General features: G+C 38.7%; 1 long non-coding RNA gene and 1 other non-coding gene across 2 annotated transcripts in view; one reads left to right on the top strand and one right to left on the bottom strand.

Moving 5' to 3' along the window:
* LOC119620479 (uncharacterized) overlaps positions 1-17492 on the top strand; it is a 52927-nt gene extending 35435 nt beyond the window's left edge. The window contains exons 3-4 of the long non-coding RNA XR_005236965.2: positions 9874-10042; positions 17253-17492. This is a non-coding gene — a long non-coding RNA (uncharacterized lncRNA). The remainder of the gene's footprint in view (positions 1-9873; positions 10043-17252) is intronic.
* On the bottom strand, positions 922-1122 carry LOC119620542 (small nucleolar RNA SNORA73 family). The gene has a single exon (XR_005237022.2). It is a non-coding gene; the product is annotated as a small nucleolar RNA SNORA73 family (small nucleolar RNA).
* Positions 17493-18744: the final 1252 nt, after the last annotated feature.

The raw sequence follows: 18744 nt of genomic DNA, 5'->3' as shown, positions 1-18744 counted from the left end.
GAGGAGGATAAAGTCATGAAAGGAAATTTCCATTTCCCCTACAGACATGGGAATAAGGATAACTTGGACATTTGGAGATACAATGCTAACTTCTGCTCAAAATGGGAGTAAGGAAAGAAAATGCTTACACCAACTGCTTTTTTTCTTGATAACTTATCGTGGTGTAATTAACATAATGTTAGAAATTGCTTATTTTTAACTTGGTAAAATGTTTCCATGTTTGAGCTCTTAGGTGGAAGTTAAAGTCACCATAGTTCTTTCATGAAAGGGGAAAACGTCTACGTAGAGGATGAGAAGTTTCTTTGGGGCAGAGACTGTAGTTTGTATTTCTTTAGTACTGTTCATAATGTTAGGATAGGAATAAGCAGAGGTGGTGTGCAATAGATGCATTTAGCAACACCCAAATACTCTGTTAAATACCTTCTCACTTATGTGATGCATCCCAGAAAAATGACATGACCGTAACATTTTTGAGAATTGTATCATATAAAATGGGGAATTGGCTATTTAGATGAAGAATGAATGATTTAATCAGTAATCTTTCCTTATTTCTGCCTTTCATTAGTTTAAATTTCATTATATGTCCTGCACTTTTAATATAAACTATTAAAATGATGAATAAGTCAGGGAATATTTTTGGATCTGAGAGAAAACTAATAACAATTACTCTGATAATTGAGTCACTCACATGGTCTAATTTTATGTTTTTGGAACATATTACTCAAACTATAACCTTCAGTTTTGTCTTCTGAGAGATGGGAATAATAATACCTGCTTCAAAGAGCAGTTGTGATGACAGATCAGATATTATACATGCAATTTCATGAAAAATTACAAATTAGTATCTAAATATCAAGAATTGCTATGAATGTTATTCTTCCCTCCTTTAATTCTTTCTTTTAAAGTTTTGTTTTATACTAGATACATTTCTTGCGTGGTTTGTCTCCTCTGTCATTGTCCACAGGACTCAGAAGCTGTAGGAATATTCAGGTGCATACACCAGGCCCAGCTTCATCTCTAACTTGTGGCAAAGGACTGTACATCCTGGGATGAGACCATATGCTCCCCTATGCCATTTAGACAGAGCCTGGGGAGAGTGACTTCTCAGGGTATCCACGTTGGAATCTCTCCTTTGATTCTTATTCAAATGTAAGTCATTCTCCGAGGCCCATAGAAAGTCAACCTCATCCTGGAAGCTTTGGGTTTTATTTCTTTAATGTGCTTTGTGTATACATTAATTATCAAAATTAAAATCTGCACACAAAAAAAGAAACCATGTCTCTTGTAATGTAGTGATTCACATATAATAGGTTCTTGGTACTTACTGAATGACGAATAATTGGATCAATTGACGGATGGATAGATATGTTGTCCTTGTTCTGTTCATCCAGCTGTCTCAGCAAGGCTAAAAGTTACCTACATGTCAGGAGCCTGATATTTCCCTTTTCTTTACTACCCAAATGAAATGGCTCAAGCCTCTATGCATGTCCTCCACACTCTTCCTGAAACCTTTGAGGATTCCCAAGGGAAGGCTGATGTTCTCCAGGGTTGGTCATTGGGCAGCCTGCCCTAAATTAGCTGTCTCAGCTCCCATAACCAACATCCTCTTTCTACGCTACTTTGACCCAGGCTCAGTACTGCTCCACTCTCTGCCAACACCCAATACATCTCTAGGCAAATCTTAACTAAAGCTTTAAAGATAGAAATGAATGGTTTCAGCACAACTCAGAATAGGAAACACTGACAACTGAATATTAATCACCACTACACTTAAAAGCCCCTCAGCTATCCACTCGGCCTGGACGTCTGCATGGCTGTCTTTTCTTTCTAGGCTTCTTGCCAGCCTCTTGCCAAGTTGCTCAGCCCTCTCCAACCACCAATGAGGCATCAGTGACCAGTTCCCAAATTCCAGTTAATTTTTTATGTAGTGCAGTTTAGCTCTCTCTCTTTTTTTAATCCTATCTTTTAAGACAAGAGGGGCATCATTTAAAAAAAAAAAAAAGTGCATCAGAATATTTTCCTGAACAAAAAGCTATCTCCTCTGAGATTAATAATTCCACTTCTTTGCCATCAAAAGTAATGGAAAGTCGGTGTTTTGTTTGAAATAGTAAATATTTGCTGAATTTGTCATTTTTAAAGTTGTTTTCACTTGAGATTTCCAGAATCATGGGAGTTGAACTTATCTCCTCAGTAGCCTTCTCTCTGGTAATTGAATACCTTTAGGACTATTCATTCCATCTACCTCTGGAAGCCATCACCAAAAATTAACTTCTCACCTTCTCAGAATGCCACATTTTAATAGACATTAACAATGACATAAAGTTTGTTCCGTCTTAAACATATTCAGTAACTTATTAATGCATACCACACACTTGAGTGCAGACGTTTTTTCACATCATAAACATTGATTATAAGAAAAGCTGGAATTATCACCAAACTTTGAGCTCACCAGTTAGTCTCCATCTGTTATTGCTATTTAGGCTTTAGGACAAAAAGTTCAGCAATGAATATGTTGGGTCTACCAAGTCTTCAATCTTAAACTGCTTATTTCTTCCTCATTTTCTGCTTTCTATATGGTCCAGCTCTTCCATTGTCTTTCATATGAAGTTTTGTCTTGTAACTAATCCCACAGCCCTTTTCTCTGAAATTGAATGCCCTATCTGCCTACATGCAGTTACTACCATTCCACTCCAGATTTTACAATGCTTCTGCTATGTGATATCCTGGCTCCACAAACAAATTATATAATTTTTATTGGTGGGAGGCAGGTCTTATGTTTATTTATGAATCCATCCCAGTGCCTACCACTGTGCTAAGTGCCATAGAAAATACTCAGCAAACACTGTTTAACATCTAAATAAAATAAAGAATTGCTAAAAGTCTTTTTACCATTTAACAGTGTAATATAGAAGCTTAAAGCAGGAAGAAACTTAGACCTCCCTCTTATGCCAAGTAGAGAATTTTATTAACTTGGTCATTAGTCAACGAATATTGAGCTCTATGGGCAAACAGCTATCTGTTAAGCACTATGGGAGACACATATAGTAGATAAAGCAAGTTCTTGCTCTCATGAAAGTTAAGATTTCTATTAAATATTTTCATTTTGCTTCACTGAAAAGACATTTAATTTGTCATACATTTATAAGATATGGGTCAGGAAACATCAACACATTTAAACTCAGGTAACTATATGGTAAGCAAAGGCAGAAAAAGAAGGAGAGCTGCTGTTGAAATATCTAATAATTTCTAGTTATTTCAGGGCTAAAAACAGTTTGTCTCTATGAAGTCATTTTAATCTAGTCCAATTGTTAGACAAAAACATTTTACAATGCAGACATTTTTAGAAGACAATTGACCATGTATAAAAAAAAGATCTGTATTTTTCAAGCAAGATAGTGGAGTGTTAAATTTTCTGTTGAGCTCAGCTGTCCAGCAGTGCATTTGATGAATTCATTGACATCCTGCTGCAGTTTCTTTTAAGGAATGGTAATTCGAATTTTTGGTTTCTTTTTTTAAATTTTCATTACCTCTGTTAGAGACAAAAATATGGGTTCCCCTTACAAGTGATTATTTAAAAATGTGTAAGTCAAACAAACAATTAGCGTCTGACCACATTGTCAATACTAATAGTTATGAGAATTGGGATGGTGACCCCAGCACAAGCAGTCTTTTTGGAAACATTCGCAGGGATGCCCTGGAAAATGTGAGGTTAAGAGAATATGAGAGGTAATCTTATATGGCAGGAGAGCCTGCTTGAAATCTTTCTAGAAAAATAAGCAAAATCAAAGGCCAGTCCTATAAAATTTCCAAAACCCTTCACTGAGTGGAGTATTGCAATCATAAAAAAAAGTCCCAGTAGAGAAAAAAAAAATAAAATAAAATAAAGCATCAAATCTTATCCAACTTTTTGACAGCTAATCACAGCCATGTTAAATGTTACTGGGACTGTGAGCTTGAATGGTGCCATTCATCCTTTCACCTGTGAAATGTTGGCAGATAATTTATGTATTTCACATTTAATGAAGCAAACCACCACACCACCCTACCTAAGAATGTTCTTCTATGCCATCACCTAAGAATTAGATGCAGACGACGCCAAGGCTTTCTGGATACTGGCAGAATCCAAGTTGTTTTCTATGCAGTGTCTGTCCTCCCAGTCTTGTCCCACAGTAAACACTTTAGCTTCACTTAGGTATATAAGCCAATCAGGGTTAATCCAACTATCCCAAGGAGGGCACAGTAAAAAAATGCCTCATTTGCCAACTTCTGCCCTCATTTGGTTTATTTTGAGCACTTCATTAAAAATAAAATGTATTATCACCTCTTCATTTATCTTCCCTATCCAGAAGGTTTGGCTGAGAGATTGATCTGATTCCAGATACTAAGGAAGTATCACTTTGCAGCCAATCACTCTGGGTTTTCTGGTATCCTAACCCAATGCTTTTAATAGAGATGTGTTTTCCAATGCAGACTCTCCAAATGCTATTTCCTACTAGTGTGCAGGGAGAGGCAATGCTGACAATATTTCTACTCATCTTTTAAGTTACTGGAAGGTGATTCTCTAGCATATGGCTGTTAAGTTTAACAAAAGTGGGGAGAGGAGGAGAGAGGCCTGGCCATGAACATTCAGGAAGCTGGACCAGCGCCACCTGAAGGAGCCAGGAGGCCAGGAGGCCGGATGTGCACAGATCCCTGGGAGGAAAAAGAAGCCAGAACAGCTTAAATGGTCAAAGAATCAAATGTAAAGTGAGCTGCAAGGGTCAGATCTGGATGGAAGCCCAAATTCTGAGTCTCCGCATCCGTCCGGGGATAAACTTGGCTCCCAATCAGGGCTGACAATTAGGCCGTACAGTTAATATTTTTACAGCTGTTTTATTAATAACACATACAGTGCATCCAGCCAGGATTTGTTGGAGACACCTCAGGAAAACGAATGATGTAAATAACAGATGGATGTAGAATATCCCTACAAACAGGCATAAAGATATTCCCTTCTTGTTTAAAAAGAATTTAAATAGACAGATTGTAGATAAACAGGCAGACAGAAAGGGGGAGAGAGAGGATTTATGATATCTGAGGTGGTGGTTTCATGCGTTCACATGGTGGAAGACATGGACATAAACATATACACTCTCTATACGGGAGGAGATGCTCAAAGCTTTGGCTTCTGGAAAAAAAAAGTTTCATGGTGCAAGGGCTGAACACCACAGCCTGGTGGCCCATAGAAGCAGGGGTGCTGATGTGGCTTCTCAAAAAGCTCCTCTGATATGTCGTCCAAGTCCAGAGACAACTCGCATGGCTTGTCCAGGCATGACTGAGCCCAGCCTTGACCCCCAGGCTGTCTTGGGCATGCTTCCCTCTTTCTCCATGTCAATCTGCCATTCGAAGACCCAGTGCACTCTTTTCAATTTTGCATCAGAACTAGGAGCAGTGATATTTCAATCTGAAAAGAGAAATTTAAAATTCAGGATCTTCATGTCTTTTGTTTTCACTCCTACTAATTTTTTTTTTTTTTTTTTTTGTACTGCTTTTTCATGTGCCTGCTGCACTGTGCTCCTACCATACTTTGCAACCAGATGGCTCAGGAACGAAGAACAAAGGCCACTAAAAAGTGGGCGGGGAGAAAAGGAGAAAGAAGCTGAGGACTGAAAGTCAAGGCGAAATCAGAGATGGGAGCAAAGCTCAATTGCTTTAATCACCGATAAATTTTGGTTGAATTATGAACCTAGAACAGACACTCTTCCCAGTGATCCTGTATGTGTGCTGTATGTGTGTTGTGTTGTGCAGATCTCTAGTCTTTTATTTAGGTAGGCATTAAAGCCAGAATCCTGTATTCTTTGATGTATCTCTGTGTTCCCTGACATGTGTCGAAAGTGGCATGAGATGTCTTTTTCCAGAAAGAGAATGGTTGAGCTCAGATCTGGGCACTGAGAATGAGCCCCTCTGCTTGGGAAGAAAGTGTGGTTGATTCAGAAGGGCTCAGGAGTTATATGACCTGCCATTTCACAGTGGGTGACCTCGGGCACGTCACATCCCTTTTCTCCTTAGTTTCCTCCTCCAGAAATATCTACCCCAAGGGATGCTGGGAGTGTTAAATAGAGTAACATGTTATAAACTGGGAAGCACTGTATGAAAAAATTGTGATTATTCTGGAGTATTGCAACCTCTTGCAACATTTTACAAGTGGCCAAGAGTTGTCTTCAATGCTTTGCTATGACCCTACCCACTGAGTTTCATGCTTCACTTAGATCCCCAGCTAAGCCTGCCTCTCCAGATCATGCTGTACACTGTGAATCTTACCCATGGCTCCCAGTTGAATTTACTGTTTGTGTACCATTGGAATTTTATTCGATTATAGAATGACCTAATGGTCATTTAGGCAATTAATTACTTTGCTTGTGAACCATACAAAGGTTTGATTTTTAAGCAGACCCAGAGCCTTCAAGCAAAAGGAATGACTATCTAATGGTGAAATTTCATACAGATCAATGGGACTCAATAACTTTAGAAAGAAAATATTTGTTTTACTTCTAGTCAAGAATACACACAGAAGCCTATTCTGACACCTGATAAAGTCAAGCCAGAGTCCATGCATTAATGGGGATATGAGCTAGGAAAGAAGGAAGACTTCATGCGAGGTTTATGAGTGCTTCTGCTGAAACCTTACTTGTACCTTTACATTCTCCAATTGAGCTAAAGTTTTCTTCTCACTGCAGTATGCGTAGCTACACTCTTCTCAGCCTCAGACAGGGTGGGGATACTTGTGAAAATGACACTGCTTGATATTTTCATTTTAAATGAAACCATGTGTACAGATTATGCCTTCTCTGATACTCATGAGGACTCTGGAAGACACTGAGTGAAATTTAATGAAATGCAAACAGATAAAGTGACCCCCCTTATCTCCCAGGGCTAGGCAGATTTTTGAAATGCACAATGCACCTTCTCCTAGTCAAGAGGAAGGGAAATGATTGGTCATCCTCCTTCACATGGAAATTCAGGCAAAAGACCTGCGCCCATCTGTACCAGGGGCCCAGTTACTAACTGATGCTCAGAATCTCACATGTTTGGCAGCAAATCATAAGAAAAATTAAAGACTTGGGAGTCAGCCTGTAAGTTTCAAATCTTGGCTCTCTTGCTAACTATATGTTCTGAACCTCTCCAAGATTGCTTAATTTCCTCAGTCCTTGTAAAACAGCATCATGATTACCTAACACATAGGGTTGTTGGGAGTGTTCAATGAGATGATGCATGGAAAGCAATTGACACAGTGCCTGGAAACGTAGTAAGTGCTAAAAAATGTTACATGAGAGTATTATCATTACGGCTCAGTGAGCAGGTCCCTTCTATTTCTGGGAATCATAGAAGATTAGAGCTGGACAGAAACTTAGAGGGGTGTTTTTCAAAACTCTTGACCCAAATGTTTATTAAGAAAAACATCTTATTGTATAACCTAGTACAGAAAAATATACTTGCCAGTAATATGGAAAGTTAATGTTTTTCAGAAATTGTTAAAAACTGGGGCTTGTTTGTGATTGCTTCTGACATTTACCTCTTTATATTTTTTCATTTTTAAAAGTTAATAAGCATGTTATAGAAGAACAAAACAATTTCAATACACACACATATTAAAACAGAAATTTCCTACAACAAAGCCTACTTTCACTACCTGTAATACACTCTGATATTTTCTCTTTGGTTTGATTCTGTTTTGTTTTCTTCTAAAATATTGGTGAGACCCACCAAATCGTCTTTAAAACCTCTTAATGAGTCACTGCTAATGGTTTGACAAAGCATTTCTTTTTATAGATAAAGAAGTAGGGCTCAATGTGGTTTTTCCAATATCCCTTATATGACTAGGGGCAGAAGTTGGTTTTGGACCTAGGTCTCTGGGCTTCCAATCTTGAGAGACCTAGAGTCACTAAAGGGCACCAAGATGCAAGGCCTTGCTTTTGCTGCTTTTGTATCCTGAAAGTCTGGAGCAAGAGCTTCTCTGTGAATTCATTGCCACTCAGAACATCCCAACAGACGTGTGCGGGTCACTCTGACACACTTGAAAATTTCCCGAACCTTAAGAAAGATCTGTTTTTCCTCACTGCATTGGCAACACAGTTGGAAAGTTACTTGAATCTTTTTCAAAACTTGTTTATAGATTTGAAAACTGTTTCGGGTTTGTGATTGCTTCTGTTGTTTGCCTCTTTGTATCATCTCGTTTTTGAAAATTTAATAAACACTTTGCAGAGGAGCAAAATAATTGGTCACACACTTGTGGGTTCCCAGATTTGTTTTACATGTGTATGCAATACAGAGTAACTCAAAACATGTTCAAACCCAATGCGTCAAATCATCTCTGTTGCTGTGGTCAAGACCAAAGCAGAATCTGAGTGAGCACCCACGGCCCTAGACCACATCACTCACTAGGCCTCTGACAGCAGTGCTCAGGGGACAGATCCTAGCCCCAGTGACGCATGTGGCACCATTACGGCCCACAGCTGGAAGCTGCTATGAAAGGCTCCGTCTGAAAGCTGGAGCACAGTCTGGGGTCCCTTAGCGTTGGAGGATTTGCCCAATTTGTGACGTCGAAGGAAGCAGCAGCCGCTGTAGGAAGCCCCATGAGGCGGGAACATCTCCACTCAACTCCATTCACTCAGCTTAGCCCCATCTACAAGTGGCTGCTAAGCAGGGCTTTTCTTTGGCCAGTTTGTAAACCAGGTGGAGGTCGATGGATCACCTTTCCTTCTTTGTCTGGCATCTCCAGGAACTTCTTCCTCTGTCTTGAGAACTCTATGAGCCCCACTGTTCAGAGGAAGAGGGTTGAAAGCCCTGTGGATTTACTTTTCCTTCCAAATCCTTTGTAGAGTGTTCTCTGTAGAGATCATTGATCTGCTCTTGCTATCTTGGATCATTCAGGTCTTGAATGCTGACATTTGTGAGATGATTTCAAAACAACCTTCTACTTCCATCCCACCTCACTTTCTTTGCAACAATTTGTACCTAATAAGACCTGGTTAACTTGAAGGCATTTTTATTGCTTTTACTTTCCCATGAAGAAGAAATTGGTTGAGAAGGTGTTGTTAAAATTCCGGCAGACCTTTAAGTGGTGACCATCTGGTTCTTAGAGAAGTCAAGAGAGATGTAAACAGCCTGAATGTAGGATCAACGTAGGCAAAGCATTTGGGTCATTCAAGCTCCAAATTTCGATTCACGTGAAATCTGTAACAAAAGTGGATCAGATATTCACTTTCTAAATTATTCATTCATCTATACATTTATGTCAGATATTTTATCTAACAACACAGTTTAAGTTGTCACTGTACTTCACACTAGACTCAGGTTCAGGTTTACACTGATAAAGTGGATTAGCCTAAGATATATCCAGGTCACGTGGGGATAGCTGTATGGCTTTGCCACAGAGCAAAGGTTCAGAAATCCAAGTCCTGTTACTCATGGTGTCTATCAGTTGCCCATGGGGAATCATGGCAGCAGGTATTTTTTCTTCATCTTAGACTAGGCTGGAAGATTTTGTACGCATGGCTAGCTACAAGCTTGATGTGCAACATCTCCAAAACAATTTCAAATGAAGAAAAATAGTTTATCAGTTTAGTACAAATAAACTTTTAAATCAATTTGGCTACATTGGTTTGATTAACGGTGTGATTATCTTAGTCCATGGCTATAGTTATGTAAATACAGACACTTTGTGAATGATTTGGCCACAGACGCTCCTTACATGTAACTGCCAACTCCTTCACCCTGCACTCATGGTGCAGTGATTTAGTTACTGTCTTTCATTCCAAACCTGGCCTTCTGTGGTCTGTTCTATGATACTGCAACCAGGACTCTGATAACTATTTTTCCTTTATTTCCAGTTAGGTTCTTCCAATAGATGATACTAGAGAAAGAAAGCCAGGAGAAGAAAAGAGACTTCTTCCTTCAGGGTCTAAGCTGTTCCAATAGCATTGTTCTGGGAACGGCATGTCCTACTCCTTCTAGCACAAAGAACCAGCTTCCTCATACCCCATTAAGGAAGTGCAGCATCCAGGTACTTCCTCTGCTGGGTCTGCATCACATTCTCCATTTGACCCCTCCTTTGAACTGCCAGATCTCTGGCTGGATTGCCTTTTTGTTCTTGAATTTTCTAAATTCCTTTACTAAATTTCTCAGTTGAAATTCCCAATGTGGTTTTTATTTCTCTCATGGACCCTGAATGTACAGTACTGATATTAGGAGTAGTCCCAGAAGAGAGGTCCTCCAAATGGAGTTATGGGATTGGTTTAAATCCCTGGGCTTGAGTGCAATGCTGCACCCTGCTCGTGGAAATGAAATATCAGTATTTTATGGCATGCAGTGCTATCTCGACTAATTGTGACTAATTGTGATAAAAGTGCCAATTGAACCAGTGTCTTAGGGGACCAAATAGCTGCTGAACTTGGCCTTCATGGTAGCAGTGATGGCAGTGATGATGATTTCAAGAACTATGAGGTATGAGGGCTGCTTCAGATGAACTGGGGGACTTATAGGAGGACAATGACAAGTTCAGGGCTTTAAACGCTCAAATTATAGTAAGAGAACTAGAAAACTTTTGCTATGGCTGCTCCTAAAGACTCTCTTCCTATAACCACAGAGCTGACCTAATTGAAAATCAAACTCAGATTCTTATTATGTGGACTGCAAAATTACACAGACTCACCAGCCTTCTTATGTGAAATTTAGGATATTGACTGGGGAGAGGTGGGACCCTGACTCTTTGGATGTGGCATCTGGATCAATTGAATCAAAGCTGAGAATCTTGAATCACCAAACGGCTATGAGCCTCCCTTCCCAGTGGAAGCAGCTTATTCCCCTCAGTTTGAGAAGACTAGTTTCCCTTTGCTTGAAGACCCTGTAATAACCTCACTGGGGCAGCTGCCTTGCAAGAGAATATCTGTTCTCCTTAAAACTTACCCCAACTACCACTTACTATCTCTAGACCTATAACCAAGATCGTTTCTCAGCAAGTGCCAGGGGAACAAAGTCTGATCTGGAAAGAGCTAGCTTCCACTACACAAAAACAAATAAAATTTTGTTAATTTATAAGGATAGAAACCTAGCATAGGTGTGGGAATGACTTCTAAGGGTGTTAGATGATGAAATCTAACATTGGATTGAATTGAATTTATTGATATGGATGCACTTAACAGAGAGTCTGGATTTGCAAATGTTCAGTCGTCTTTCTGGTGCCTTTTGTGTTGTCCTACTTCACTTCCCTCTTACTCCCACTTCCCTCTTACTCCACGCACATCCTCCATTTCTCCAACTATCACCTCCATCTTGTCTTGTTCCTCAACTCACCACAGACTCTTCTACTTGACCTTGTTTTTATCTATTTCTCTTTCTCATCCTCTTCCTTGCTTTCCCTCTCCTCTTTCTCAAGAAGAAAAATAGTTAGAGTAGTGCTGGTGGTGAATCTATGTGAAGGGAAAGGAAATTTATACATTTTAAAGGGAAATTAAACAATTAAACAATAAAAGACCACATCATCAAATTCGGAGTGTATTCATGCTCCCTAAACTCCCCCTTCGGATTTCCCACCACAACTTCCATTTACTTCCTTATTCTCATCTAATTTAGATCTTAGGGACAGCTAGGATCTTTCACAAATAAGATAATTGAGGGCTAGAAATGTTCAATCATCTTCATGATTTATACTACCTTTATGTGTCATTTATACTATGTTCTATGGTACTTTTCTTCTTTAGCATTACAAATATATAATATTTTATTTCCATTAAAGGTTAGATTTTTATTTATATGTTTGTTTTTTGTTAATAACCTGGAATAGATTTAAGATTTTGGTAACACAATTTTGGGATAAAATAAATCCAAAGAGGCAAATCACCAATTTCAAAGGCAATTTTAAAATAGAACCTATTTTTAAGCTGAATATTGCCTGTATAATCCTTCAGATAAGAAACAAGGAAGGAAACCAGTAATTAGACTAAATAGTTAAGATCATAGACTTTGGGGTCAGACTGCCTGGGTTCAGATCCCAGCTCTGCCACTTACTAGCTGTGAGACTTTAAGCAAATTATAAGAAACCTCTCTAAGGCTGGGTTTCTTCATTTGTAAAATAGTATCAAGCACATGGTTTTGTTGCGAGAATTAAATGAGCTAATCAGTGTAAAAAGTAGAATAGTACTTGGCACATAGTAAGCTATATACATGTGAACTTTATTCTTAATAGCCTGCTGAGTCCTTTTTTAATCCTGATTTTATATACAGGACACCTAAAGGTATCAACTAACATGCTCCAACAGCATGGCTGGTAAATGAAAGAGCTAAAATTTGAAACCCCTCCATTGGATTCTAAAGCCCATGCCCTATCCCTTATACCACGTGGCTTTCTTTTTAATAGTCAAACATACAGAAATGCATGCACCCCATCATAGAAGCCACAGACTAAATAACTTCCAATGTATGAGAGTTTCATTCACATAAGTAGCTTTTTCTTTTTTTTTTTTTTAATTTGGAAGGCATTTTTCTAATCACTAATGGTGTAAATAGGATTAAATAGTTTGGGACAAAAAAAGATTGAGTTATTGACTGTGTATAAGAAAAGAAGAAGAAAAGTAACAAACTCGGCCTTTCTTCTAGGATGACACTCCAAAGTAAGCCACAGAACTTCCTGGAAGTAATCTCATCCTTTTTTACTTTTAGACTCAGAAGTGGTCCCTTGTTGATGTTCTAATCTCTGCCATTTCATCTCATGTTTTGGTGAAAGAGGAAAAAGCTCCATTCTTCCATCTAATTTATGACTTATACAAAAAAGAAGGCTTTAAGTGTTATGAATTTTTAATTTTTTTTCATTTAGTTGATTCTCTTGCTGAGAAAAGTGACTGCCAAAGAACTGTGCCTAGTACGAGCAATAAACATCAACACTATCTGCTGCATTAATAATTTAAGCAAAAATAATCAAACAAAATAATCTGGCAGGTCCCACAGGTGAATCATACAGAGTTTAAAAAATGCTGGTATGTTTAAACCAGGCAACTTTTAAATGAAAATTTACTCCAGTGTGGACAGAGATGTGTTAGAGAGGCCACTGATAACATCCATTGATCTTATTGTTTTTGCCAGAATACATTCATACCTAACACCTCAATAGACTACATGTTCCCCATGGAATCGAGTTCAAAGCCCTCTCTAAAGTTGCTATAGCCCATCTACTCTGAGCTGATGTTCAGCAGGTACTTTTGATTGGTTGGGCATTCATTCTGACTGGTCAGTAGCCTTATCTTATTTTTTTTAATTAATTGTTTTAAATATCATTATATTTGTTTTCTGTTGCTGCAGTAAGACATTGTCAAAAGCTTAGTGGCTCCAAACAACATACCGTAAGTATCTTGCAGTTCTATAGTTATGAAGTCGAACACAGATCTCCCTGGGCTAAAATCATGTTTTGGGCAGAGAGGTGTTCCCTACAGAGGCTGTAGGGAATGAAGAATCCATTTCCTGCCCTGTTCCTATTCTAGACGCTGCTCACATTTCTCATTTTGTAGTGCCATTCCTCCATCCTCAAAGCCAGCGACAGTGGATGGGGTCCTTCTCACAGCATGTCACTGCAAACTTCTCTTTTGCCTCCTCTTCTACTTATAGAACCCTTGTGACACATTGGGCTCAACAGCATAAACGAGGATAATCCCTCTATTTTAAGGTCATCTGGTTAGCAATCTCAATTCCATCTGCAACCTTAATTCCTCTTTGTCCTGTGTCCTAACATATTCATAGATCCTGGAGATTAGGACACAGACTCCTTTATGTGCCATTATTCTGTCTACTACAGCTATTCATGCAATTCTCCCTGCATGCTTTCTACCCATCTCCCAAACATGTCCTTTTCTGACATCAAGCTGAGCTCCTTTTTGATCCTCAAGGTGAATGGTTTTTTCTATCTCTATGCCTTTCCTAATTCACTTCTTCCTTCCAACTAAGTCCTCTTCCTTTTCTTCAAAGCCTGTGCACATGTTTAGGTCCAGCTTAAGTTTCACCTCCTACATGGAGCTTTTCCCATTGCAGAGTGCTCATCTTGTTTTTGTTTCTGTTTTTCCCTTCTTTTCTTATGTTCCATTAGAATTCCATTACATTAATTCACAGGAAATTGCAATAGTTTTTTTTACTTACAAAAAGAGAAATTGCATATGATTTAACCTAATACTTAATTGTCCCCTATTTATCATTTAGTTGTTCCTGAGTTAATTTCTATCCATGTTTGTTTTTTCTTCCTATTTGAATTGCAATTTCTTTTAAACCAGAACTATGTCTCATGCTTTTTTGAATTACCTTCTACTTTCCAATTCTCACTTGCTCAAAAGATAGTTCATTCAGTGTTGACATAGCTGAGCAATGTTTTACCTGCTATGGTTACTTTGTTGAAAGCCACGGAATAACAGTCTGGCCCAATTTAAGGGAAAGAATTAATTTGTTAGAAAGATAGTGAACTTAAAACTCCCACAATTAAAGTAACAGTCAAGCAACAGAAAATAGAGAGCTTCTGAGATGCATATAATATTGACTATGAGTGAGTTAGTATCAGTATATTTGGTCCTGTGACAAAATTCTAGAATAGAGATTATCCTGGCTTAGGCCATGTCATGTCCCTACTTTGTGAATGGAAGATGTAGCTAGGAGGACACTGTGATTGACAAGTCCATTAGGAGAATCACATAAAACGTAGGGATAGTAATTTCTCAAAAGACAGCTAGAACGCTCATACCAAAGAAAAGATGTAGAAATACTGGGTAGACAAAATGATCAATGCACATGAATGAAATCTAAAATGAAATTTCTATGCTAAATGGTATTGTCAATACAAATCCAATAAAGGCAATAGAAAAAAGGGTAAAACAAAACATAAGTAAGGATAACTTTTAATCTGCTATAGGCTACAATAAAACATTGAATCATAAAAAAAAGTCTTCCTTTTGTAATAGCAACACCAACAGCTATTATTTATGGAGCATATATTATAACTCAGGCACTGTGCTAAAATGGTGCATGCTTTTTCTCATTGAATCCTTGTTGTAACAAGTCCTTGGGTTGAGTTCTGTTCTGTTATTCTTCTCATTTAATGATAAAGGAAGTGAAGCATAGAGAAATTATGCAAGTTACCCACATTTTGTGTCTACTAACTGCAAAGGAGAAGGAGTAATGAGGTGAGGCAGAAGAGGTACAAAGGGAGAGATACACCCATATAATTTGGACATCAGTGACACTTGAGACAACCAGGGTTAAGGGAGAGGTTTCAATCGATGACGCATGTAACTAGGCACTGTGTCAGCTTGTGCTGGAGGCCAGAAAGGAGCAGAGGAAAGAATGTCTACTGTCCGGTTGAGAAGGCTGACACTCAGACAAATAATTCCAATGCAATGTAAGAAGCCCTACACTAGAACTCCCTATAATGGTTCAGAAAGAACTCAGAGCGACCCAGGACTTGCGGGACAAGAGGAAGGAGAAAACTGGAAGAGTTTCTCCGAGAGGAGGTAGATCTTGAAGAATACACATAAAAGGTCATGTTCAAGAAAGCAATCCTCAGGAAATGCAACAAGATGAATGAAAATCCAGAATATTTAGGGAGCTACCAGCAGGGAAGGATGTTTTAAGTTCTGCAAATCATGATGAGAATTTGGGAATGAGAATGATGTGAGACGAGACTGAAAACATAGGTTAGAGCCAGTTTTTAAGGAGCTTTGAGTGCCATACAAGACATCTGCTTTTTAAACTGCAAGCAATGGAGAAGCCCTGGATGTGTTTAAAGATTGTGTGTTAAAGACAAGATCAGATTTGCTTGGGAGAGGAGAGGCAGTTGAAAGCTGAATTGGAGTTGGGGAGGACTTGTGGGTTTCTGATTTAGGTAACTGGGCAAATAAAGTTCCATTGAATTCAGGACAGGATTCTTGAAGGAGGAAAAAAAAATGAGGGGAAATAAAATGGGTTTGCTTTGGGAACTTCCTCATGGCAATATCCAGCAAACATGTGAAAAATTAAGACAGAACCCAAAAGGCATCAACATTTGTAGACTAGGAACTTGTAATGATTAAAAGATTAGAGAGAGAATAGTGGACGAGATAAGCCAAAGACAGTATGTAAAATAAGAAGAGGGATAAGAACAGGAACTCTGGAGGCATCAACATCTAAAGGGAGGAGAAGGAAGATAAACCAGGCAAGAAGATTCAGAAAGAATCAAAGTGTTAAGAGAAATACAAAGGAGCAGTTGTAATAAATCAGGAGAGAACAAAGTGTCAAGAATGCAAGTTGTGACACAGCCTTCAAGTAAGAGGAGAACTTAATATTTCCCTTAGGATTTGGCTATTGAAACGTTATTGAGGATCCCACTGGTTAAACTGGGTATGACATGGTGGAGCCAAAGTCAGACTGCAGAGAGCTGAGCATAAAAGGCAGTGGAAAACTAGGGGCATGAGGGTGTTTTAATGTGAATAAAGAGACATAGGTGGTGGTGGGTTGATGACGAGGAGTTGGATTTTTAGTGCGCAAGAGGGAAAGAAGTGGAGAAAAGAGGTTGGAACATGAATGAAGGGAGAAGTTACTGTCCCAGTGGGAAGGGACAGAAAAAGGCCCAGGTGGAATTCTGGAAGAAGTGTCGCAGTTCTTTCCTTGAGACAGAAATATTCATTTAGCTTCCGCATCATTCTTTCTTCTTATTTTTCTTAACTTCTGTAGCTTTTTAAAATTCAGTCCTAATATGGGGATTGGAACTGAAATTGGTATACACATCACGTGGCACTGTGCTGGTTACATACTAGAAGCTTAAAAAATGTTATATCCCTCTGTCCTTTATTTTCCCCTCTTTGAGTTGGATCATTTCCCTTTCCATTCTCCCTTTGCTCACGAAAGGGATGAATCTTCCCAGAACTCATCTGCTGAGACTGACATATCAAATAGCTGTGGCACACTGATTGGAAGAAAGGCTTAAGAAATCTTTGGCTATGGCTACTAAATTTCACCTGTGACAATGAACTCCTATGGAAAACATCTTCATCACAGGGTATACAGAGTTGGCCTGACCACCAGATATTTTCCTTCTGTCTTCTGCAGTCACATCGTTTCAGGTCAGAAGTGAACAGACAGTGAGTGAAACATGAAGCTCTAGCCAGAAAGAGCTAATGCTAATGTAAGTATTAGGCCAGCCTCTGATGAAATAAACAAGGACTGTAATTCTGAGTGGGTCTGTTCCATTTGCCTTTCTCCAATCCCAGGTGATGGCCACAGTGGCAGAACCTAGGAAGCCAAGAAGAAACCAGAGAATGGAGACACATGACAACAATGGCAAGTCATCAGACCCAGGATTTCCCAAAGAACACTGGTCCAGGAAGATGCTCTGTGAAAAAGTGTTCCCTGGTCAGAGAAATTTGTGAAACACTTCACATAATACTTAAAATAATGTATGGCACATCAAAGGTAATATGCAATAAGAGAATTCATTTTTAAAAACCAAGCATATTCACAACTTGTTTGACTATGGATTCAATTTTTAGATTCATATTTTTTGACCCACATTTGTGGAGCCACATCCATAGAACAGATTTGACCATGGTTATGGTTATCAGTAAAAAATTTTTAAAAATTCAGGTTAATTTTGGAATTGGTTTACCATCATAGTTCAAGTAGATACTGTCCCAAACAATCTGAAATCAAGAAATTAGCAAATGGACTTTTTGTTTGCAGATTTCAATGGACTGAATTCCTATAGCATTGAAGAAAAATACATTTTAAAGTCTATTTTTGGAAAATACTCTTAGTTGGGTGTTTCATTTGATTTGGTACACAGTATTCATAAATTGCCATCTTTTCCTGCTGTACTTTATCCTAAATATATTCCATGGTGTGTTTTCATAATTAATATGCAAATAGATGTATAGTTTATAATTAATTTCAACTGGGCACAGTGAAAAACTTGAAAACCTCAGCATGGAGGCATCTTTTTTGGTAGAAATTCAATGAAATCCCCAAATGTCTTTGGTTTTGCAATCCATAATTTGCAGATTATTAATACAATAAATCCTTGTTGTCTGTGAGAGTTGGCATCGTACCCATGAACTCCTGTGTAGAAAGCCTACAAACTAAAAATCCAAATGGAAAGAAAAAACCACGTGATTTCTGTGTATGCTCATTACCTGCTTCTGAAACCATAATATCTCGGCCTTTTATAGATCTTATAACAGTCTCTGCAGGAAGCAGCTGCAGTCATTAGCCATAGGACAGACTAAACACACAATCTTCATGGAAGGAGGCCTGGATCAGCTTGGTCTTTCAGATCTCTAATCTCAGGCACAGGAAAGCACCATCAACAGCACCCTTTGTATATATATATAAAGGTAACATATTTTATCATTTAAAGGGATTTGAGAAATCTAAGAGGCCCAACTCTTTTTCTGCCTTCTTTGTTTTGAGGCTTAGATTGCTGAAGGGGCTTGCCCACGATCACATATCTAGTAAGAGACAGAGCAAGGATTCAAAGCCAGTTCTGGCTTCTATGTCCCCTCCAGTGGCTCTTTTGGGAACCTGAGGGAAGAACAGCAGCAGAATTGGGTGGCACCTGCCCATGCACATCATGCACTGAGCATCTTCAGGTCTGGCCATAGACCCCGTAATTCCTAATCCAGAATTCCTCCCATCACTCGCTGCTGAGAAAAGCACTAAAATGGAGATATTTGTTCCAAAATCCCAAATTTAAATTCCATAGACCAA

The sequence above is a fragment of the Chlorocebus sabaeus genome, chromosome 18 (assembly GCF_047675955.1).
Source record: "Chlorocebus sabaeus isolate Y175 chromosome 18, mChlSab1.0.hap1, whole genome shotgun sequence".
Classification (NCBI taxonomy): domain Eukaryota; kingdom Metazoa; phylum Chordata; class Mammalia; order Primates; family Cercopithecidae; genus Chlorocebus; species Chlorocebus sabaeus.
The sequence above is the reverse complement of the archived record's forward strand: the minus strand, read 5'-3'. Positions and strand labels throughout refer to the sequence as shown.